The following is an 8,788-nucleotide window of genomic DNA, read 5'->3' as shown; positions in this document are numbered from 1 at the left end:
TTCTAGAAAAAATTCCCCGATTTCCCACAATTCCATTTTTTTTTTTTGCATATTCCCCATTCAAAATGAATTGTCCATTTTTCAAACTTCCACAATTCCCACATTCTTCAACACATTCCACCTTCAACACATTCCACCATTCTGGAAATTCAAACTACCCTTTTTCCAAGTTAAACAAAATTCCAAATTTTCCCTAATACCATTTACTACTTCAATATTTCTTGCCCGATTCAAACAATTCCAACACCAACCAATTCAGCTCATTCATGCTCCTAATCATTTTCAAAAAATCCCGTTTTTTCCCAAATTCCGAAATTTCCAGGAAGTTCCTATTGAAATGAATGAGACATTTTTCCAAGTTCCACAATTCCCACATTTTTCATCTGATTCAAACTGTTCCAACTTCAGGATATTCAGCCTGTTTAGGAATTGTGTGCTCTACTTAAACAATTCTGAAAAAATTCCCGGATTTCCCACAATTCCATTTTTTTTTTGCATATCAAAATTAATTGGCCATTTTTCACAATTCCCACATTCTTCAACGCTTTCCACCTTCAAAACATTCCAACATTCTGGAAATTCAAACTACCCTTTTTCCAAGTTAAATTTTTTTCTCCAGATTTTCCCCAAATTCCCTAATACCATTTACTACTTCAACATTTCTTGCCCGATTCAAACAATTCCAACACCAACCAATTCAGCTCATTCAGGACATTCATGCTCCTAATCATTTTTTTTTTAAATCCCACTTTTCCCCAAATTCCCAGGAAGTTCCCATTGAAATGAATGGGACATTCTTCAAAGTTCCACAATTCCCACATTTTTCATCTGATTCAAACTTTTCCAACTTCAAGATATTCAGCCTGTTCAGGAATTGTGTGTTGTACTTCAACAATTCTAGAAAAAATTCCCGGATTTCTCACAATTCCATTTTTTTTTGGCATATTCCCCATTCAAAATGAATTGTCCATTTTTCAAACTTCCGCAATTCCCACATTCTTCAACACATTCCACCATTCAACACATTCCACCATTCTGGAAATTCAAACTACCCTTTTTCCAAGTTAAACAAAATTCCATATGTTCCCTAATACCATTTACTACTTCAACATTTCTTGCCCGATTCAAACAATTCCAACACCAACCAATTCAGCTCATACATGCTCCTAATCATTTTCAAAAAATCCCGCTTTTCCCCAAATTCCGAAATTTCCAGGAAGTTCCTATTGAAATGAATGAGACATTTTTCCAAGTTCCACAATTCCCACATTTTTCATCTGATTCAAACTGTTCCAACTTCAAGATATTCAGCCTGTTTAGGAATTGTGTGCTCTACTTCAACAATTCTAGAAAAAATTCCCGGATTTCCCACAATTCCATTTTTTTTTTTGCATATCAAAATTATTTGGCCATTTTTCAAACTTCCACAATTCCCACATTCTTCAACGCATTCCACCTTCGACACATTCCACCATTCTGGGAATTCAAACTACCCTTTTTCCAAGTTAAATTTTTCCCCCAGATTTTCCCCAAATTCCCTAATACCATTTACTACTTCAACAGTTCTTGCCCGATTCAAACAATTCCAACACCAACCAATTCAGCTCATTCAAGACATTCATGTTCCTAATCATTTTTTTTTAAATTCCACTTTTCCCCAAATTCCGAAATTTCCAGGAAGTTCCTATTGAAATGAATGGGACATTTGTCCAAGTTCCACAATTCCCACATTTTTCATCTGATTCAAACTGTTCTGACTTCAAAAATGTCAGCCTGTTTAGGAATTGTGTGCTCTACTTCAACAATTCTAGAAAAAATTCCCGGATTTCCCACAATTCTTTTTTTTTTTTTTTTGCATAACAAAATTAATTGGCCATTTTTCAAACTTCCATAATTCCCACATTCTTCAACGCATTCCACCTTCAACACATTCCACCATTCTGGACATTCAAACTACCCTTTTTCCAAGTTAAATTTGTTTCCCAGATTTTCCCCAAATTCCCTAATACCATTTACTACTTCAACATTTCTTGCCCGATTCAAAAAATTCCAACACCAACCAATTCAGCTCATTCAGGACATTCATGCTCCTAATCATTTTTTTAAAAATCCCACTTTTCCCCAAATTCCCAGGAAGTTCCTATTGAAATGAATGGGACATTCTTCAAAGTTCCACAATTCCCACATTTTTCATCTGATTCAAACTGTTCCAACTTCAAGATATTCAGCCTGTTCAGGAATTGTGTGTTGTACTTCAACTATTCTAAAAAAAAATTCCCGGTTTTCCCATAATTCCTTTTTTTTTTTTGTATATTCCCCATTCAAAATAAATTGTCCATTTTTCAAACTTCCACAATTCCCACATTCTTCAACACATTTCACCTTCAACACATTCCACCATTCTGGAAATTCAAACTACCCTTTTTCCAAGTTAAACAAAATTCCAAATTTTCCCCAATACCATTTACTACTTCAATATTTCTTGCCCGATTCAAACAATTCCAACACCAACCAATTCAGCTCATTCATGCTCCTAATCATTTTCAAAAAAATCCCGCTTTTCCCCAAATTCCGAAATTCCAGGAAGTTCCTATTGAAATGAATGAGACATTTTTCCAAGTTCCACAATTCCCACATTTTTCATCTGATTCAAACTTTTCCAACTTCAAGATATTCAGCCTGTTCAGGAATTGTGTGTTGTACTTCAACAATTCTAGAAAAAATTCCCGGATTTCTCACAATTCCATTTTTTTTGGCATATTCCCCATTCAAAATGAATTGTCCATTTTTCAAACTTCCGCAATTCCCACATTCTTCAACACATTCCACCATTCAACACATTCCACCATTCTGGAAATTCAAACTACCCTTTTTCCAAGTTAAACAAAATTCCATATGTTCCCTAATACCATTTACTACTTCAACATTTCTTGCCCGATTCAAACAATTCCAACACCAACCAATTCAGCTCATACATGCTCCTAATCATTTTCAAAAAATCCCGCTTTTCCCCAAATTCCGAAATTTCCAGGAAGTTCCTATTGAAATGAATGAGACATTTTTCCAAGTTCCACAATTCCCACATTTTTCATCTGATTCAAACTGTTCCAACTTCAAGATATTCAGCCTGTTTAGGAATTGTGTGCTCTACTTCAACAATTCTAGAAAAAATTCCCGGATTTCCCACAATTCCATTTTTTTTTTTGCATATCAAAATTATTTGGCCATTTTTCAAACTTCCACAATTCCCACATTCTTCAACGCATTCCACCTTCGACACATTCCACCATTCTGGGAATTCAAACTACCCTTTTTCCAAGTTAAATTTTTCCCCCAGATTTTCCCCAAATTCCCTAATACCATTTACTACTTCAACAGTTCTTGCCCAATTCAAACAATTCCAACACCAACCAATTCAGCTCATTCAGGACATTCATGGTCCTAATCTTTTTTTTTTTAAATCCCACTTTTCCCCAAATTCCCAGGAAGTTCCCATTGAAATGAATGGGACATTCCTCAAAGTTCCACAATTCCCACATTTTTCATCTGATTCAAACTGTTCTAACTTCAAAATATTCAGCCTGTTCAGGAATTGTGTGTTCTACTTCAACAATTCTAAAAAAAATTCCCGGATTTCCCATAATTCTTTTTTTTTTTTGCATATTCCCCATTCAAAATGAATTGGCCATTTTTCAAACTTCCGCAATTCCCACATTCTTCAACACATTTCACCTTCAACACATTCCACCATTCTGGAAATTCAAACTACCCTTTTTCCAAGTTAAACAAAATTCCAGATTTTCCCTAATACCATTTACTACTTCAACATTTCTTGTCCGATTCAAACAATTCCAACACCAACCAATTCAGCTCATTCATGCTCCTAATCATTTTCAAAAAATCCCGCTTTTCCCCAAATTCCGAAATTTCCAGGAAGTTCCTATTGAAATGAATGGGACATTTTTCCAAGTTCCACAATTCCCACATTTTTTAATCTGATTCAAACTGTTCTGACTTCAAAATTTTCAGCCTGTTTAGGAATTGTGTGTTCTACTTCAACAATTCTAGAAAAAATTCCCGGATTTCCCACAATTCCATTTTTTTTTTTTTGCATATCAAAATTAATTGGCAATTTTTCACAATTCCCACATTCTTCAACGCATTCCACCTTCAACACATTCCACCATTCTGGAAATTCAAACAACCCTTTTTCCAAGTAAATTTTTTTTTCCAGACTTTCCCCAAATTCCCTAATACCATTTACTACTTCAACATTTCTTGCCCGATTCAAACAATTCCAACACCAACCAATTCAGCTCATTCAAGACATTCATGTTCCTAATCATTTTTTTAAAAATTCCACTTTTCCCCAAATTCCTAAATTTCCAGGAGGTTCCCATTGAAATGAATGGGATATTCTTCAAAGTTCCACAATTCCCACATTTTTCATCTGATTCAAACTGTTCCAACTTCAAGATATTCAGCCTGTTTAGGAATTGTGTGTTGTACTTCAACAATTCTAGAAAAAATTCCCGGATTTCCCATAATTCATTTTTTTTTTGCATATTCCCCATTCAAAATGAATTGGCCATTTTTCAAACTTCCGCAATTCCCACATTCTTCAACACATTTCACCTTCAACACATTCCACCATTCTGAAAATTCAAACTACCCTTTTTACAAGTTAAATTTTTTTCCCAGATTTTCCCCAAATTCCCTAATACCATTTACTACTTCAACATTTCTTGCCCGATTCAAACAATTCCAACACCAACCAATTCAGCTCATTCAGGACATTCATGCTCCTAATCTTTTTTTTTTTAAATTCCACTTTTCCCCAAATTTCCAGGAAGTTCCCATTGAAATGAATGGGACATTCTTCAAAGTTCCACAATTCCCACATTTTTCATCTGATTCAAACTGTTCCAACTTCAAGATATTCAGCCTGTTCAGGAATTGTGTGTTCTACTTCAACAATTCTAAAAAAAAATCCCGGATTTACCATAATTCCTTTTTTTTTTTTGCATATTCCCCATTCAAAATGAATTGGCCATTTTTCAAACTTCCACAATTCCCACATTCTTCAACACATTCCACCTTCAACACATTCCACCATTCTGGAAATTCAAACTACCCTTTTTCCAAGTTAAACAAAATTCCAAATTTTCCCTAATACCATTTACTACTTCAACATTTCTTGTCCGATTCAAACAATTCCAACACCAACCAATTCAGCTCATTCATGCTCCTAATCATTTTCAAAAAATCCCGCTTTTCCCCAAATTCCGAAATTTCCAGGAAGTTCCTATTGAAATGAATGGGACATTTTTCCAAGTTCCACAATTCCCACATTTTTTAATCTGATTCAAACTGTTCTGACTTCAAAATGTTCAGCCTGTTTAGGAATTGTGTGTTCTACTTCAACAATTCTAGAAAAAATTCCCGGATTTCCCACAATTCCATTTTTTTTTTTTGCATATCAAAATTAATTGGCAATTTTTCACAATTCCCACATTCTTCAACGCATTCCACCTTCAACACATTCCACCATTCTGGAAATTCAAACAACCCTTTTTCCAAGTAAATTTTTTTTTCCAGATTTTCCCCAAATTCCCTAATACCATTTACTACTTCAACATTTCTTGCCCGATTCAAACAATTCCAACACCAACCAATTCAGCTCATTCAAGACATTCATGTTCCTAATCATTTTTTTAAAAATTCCACTTTTCCCCAAATTCCTAAATTTCCAGGAGGTTCCCATTGAAATGAATGGGACATTCTTCAAAGTTCCACAATTCCCACATTTTTCATCTGATTCAAACTGTTCCAACTTCAAGATATTCAGCCTGTTCAGGAATTGTGTGTTGTACTTCAACAATTCTAAAAAAAAATTCCCAGATTTCCCATAATTGCTTTTTTTTTTGGCATATTCCCCATTCAAAATGAATTGGCCATTTTTCAAACTTCCACAATTCCCACATTCTTCAACACAAATCCACCTTCAACACATTCCACCATTCTGGAAATTCAAACTACCCTTTTTCCAAGTTAAACTAAATTCCAGATTTTCCCTAATACCATTTACTACTTCAACATTTCTTGCCCGATTCAAACAATTCCAACACCAACCAATTCAGCTCATTCATGCTCCTAATCATTTTCAAAAAATCCCCCTTTTCCCCAAATTCCGAAATTTCCAGGAAGTTCCTATTGAAATGAATGAGACATTTTTCCAAGTTCCACAATTCCCACATTTTTCATCTGATTCAAACTGTTCCAACTTCAGGATATTCAGCCTGTTTAGGAATTGTGTGCTCTACTTCAATAATTCTAGAAAAAATTCCCGGATTTCCCACAATTCCATTTTTTTTTTGCATATCAAAATTAATTGGCAATTTTTCACAATCCCCACATTCTTCAACGCATTCCACCTTCAACACATTCCACCATTCTGGAAATTCAAACAACCCTTTTTCCAAGTACATTTTTTTTTCCAGATTTTCCCCAAATTCCCTAATACCATTTACTACTTCAACATTTCTTGCCCGATTCAAACAATTCCAACACCAACCAATTCAGCTCATTCATGCTCCTAATCATTTTCAAAAAATCCCGCTTTTCCCCAAATTCCGAAATTTCCAGGAAGTTTCTATTGAAATGAATGGGACATTTTTCCAAGTTCCACAATTCCCACATTTTTTAATCTGATTCAAACTGTTCTGACTTCAAAATTTTCAGCCTGTTTAGGAATTGTGTGTTCTACTTCAACAATTCTAGAAAAAATTCCCGGATTTCCCACAATTCCATTTTTTTTTTTTGCATATCAAAATTAATTGGCAATTTTTCACAATTCCCACATTCTTCAACGCATTCCACCTTCAACACATTCCACCATTCTGGAAATTCAAACAACCCTTTTTCCAAGTAAATTTTTTTTTCCAGATTTTCCCCAAATTCCCTAATACCATTTAGTACTTCAACATTTCTTGCCCGATTCAAACAATTCCTACACCAACCAATTCAGCTCATTCAAGACATTCATGTTCCTAATCATTTTTTTTTTAAATTCCACTTTTCCCCAAATTCCTAAATTTCCAGGAGGTTCCCATTGAAATGAATGGGACATTCTTCAAAGTTCCACAATTCCCACATTTTTCATCTGATTCAAACTGTTCCAACTTCAAGATATTCAGCCTGTTCAGGAATTGTGTGTTGTACTTCAACAATTCTAGAAAAAATTCCCGGATTTCCCACAATTCCATTTTTTTTTGCATATCAAAATGAATTGTCCATTTTTCAAACTTCCACAATTCCCACATTCTTCAACACATTCCCCCATTCTGGAAATTCAAACTACCCTTTTTCCAAGTTAATTTTTTCTCTCCAGATTTTCCCAAAACTCCCTAATACCATTTACTACTTCAACATTTCTTGCCCGATTCAAACAATTCCAACACCAACCAATTCAGCTCATTCAGGACATTCATGCTCCTAATCATTTTTTTTTTAAATCCCACTTTTCCCCAAATTCCCAAATTTCCAGGAAGTTCCCATTGAAATGAATGGGACATTTTTCCAAGTTGCACAATTCCCACATTTTCAAGCTATTCAAAGCATTCCAACATCAACACATTCCACTCATCCTGGGCATTCAAACTAACACTTTCCAAAGTTCCAAACCAAATTCCGGTTTTCCTGGAAATTCAAACTCTTCAACATTCAAAGCATTCCAACATTCAAACCATTTCAACATTGAAACTATTCTTCCATTCATCCTACATCCTGTCAGCATTTCACTTCAACTTCAGCATTCACACAACATTCTTTCAGGAATTGCCTCTTCTAGTAACGTTGATGATACAAGGGATTGCGGACTGATGCTGAAATATCGACAACAAAAATGTTTTTTTTGGACATGTGGGACAATTTTTGGTGAGATTTGAAGAAAGTGTGGATAAATATATTGGAGAATGACTAATAAACCTTAAAGAAACACACAAACAGCAGTAGCAAATCTTGACAATGTGTCCTCAGGAACACATTACATGAGTACTTATTGTAGTAATGATGAAATATAAAGTATTGTAGTAATGATGAAATATAAAGTATTGTAGTAATGATGAAATACAACGTATTGTAGTCCATCCATCCATTTTCTACCGCTTGTCCCTTTTGGGGTCGCTGGAGCCTATCTCAGCTGCATTCGGGCGGAGGGCGGGGTACACCCTGGACAAGTCGCCGTAATGATGACATATAACATTAGTAGACATGTGAGAGTGAGAAGTAAACAAACCTGTTTGTTGAAAAGAGCGTCCAGTAGTTGACGTTGTCGCTCCTTCTCCTCTTTTGTTCCACAAAGTTCCTCCTCGTGTTCTGCTATCCTTTCTCCCGCACAATAACCCCATTTGACACTCACTATCGATCCCAGTTAATCGATGTTTCGATCACTTACGCGTCTCTTTGTTAGCAGCTAGCAAGCTAAGCTCGCCTGAGAAGCGACATCCCGGACATAGGAAGTTACTTCCGGTATTACGCAACTAGTACACTTTGGCGCGGTGCCGCCCTCTCGGGGTGTGGAGGTGTCATTACACCCTTACACTTCCTTCTATTGTCATTCAAATGTCAACTTTACAGTACAGATAAGAAGGTTGCATTAGCTCAATGTAGTGCAGGATAAAAGAGCAATAAGGTGCAGATATAAATAAATAAATAAATATATTGCACGTTTATGGATGTATGTTATATTGTCTTATATTCCAGCCAGTTAATCCGTTTTGGGGGGGAA

This window comes from Nerophis lumbriciformis, linkage group LG06 (assembly GCF_033978685.3).
Source record: "Nerophis lumbriciformis linkage group LG06, RoL_Nlum_v2.1, whole genome shotgun sequence".
Taxonomy (NCBI): domain Eukaryota; kingdom Metazoa; phylum Chordata; class Actinopteri; order Syngnathiformes; family Syngnathidae; genus Nerophis; species Nerophis lumbriciformis.
This window is presented reverse-complemented; position numbering follows the sequence as displayed.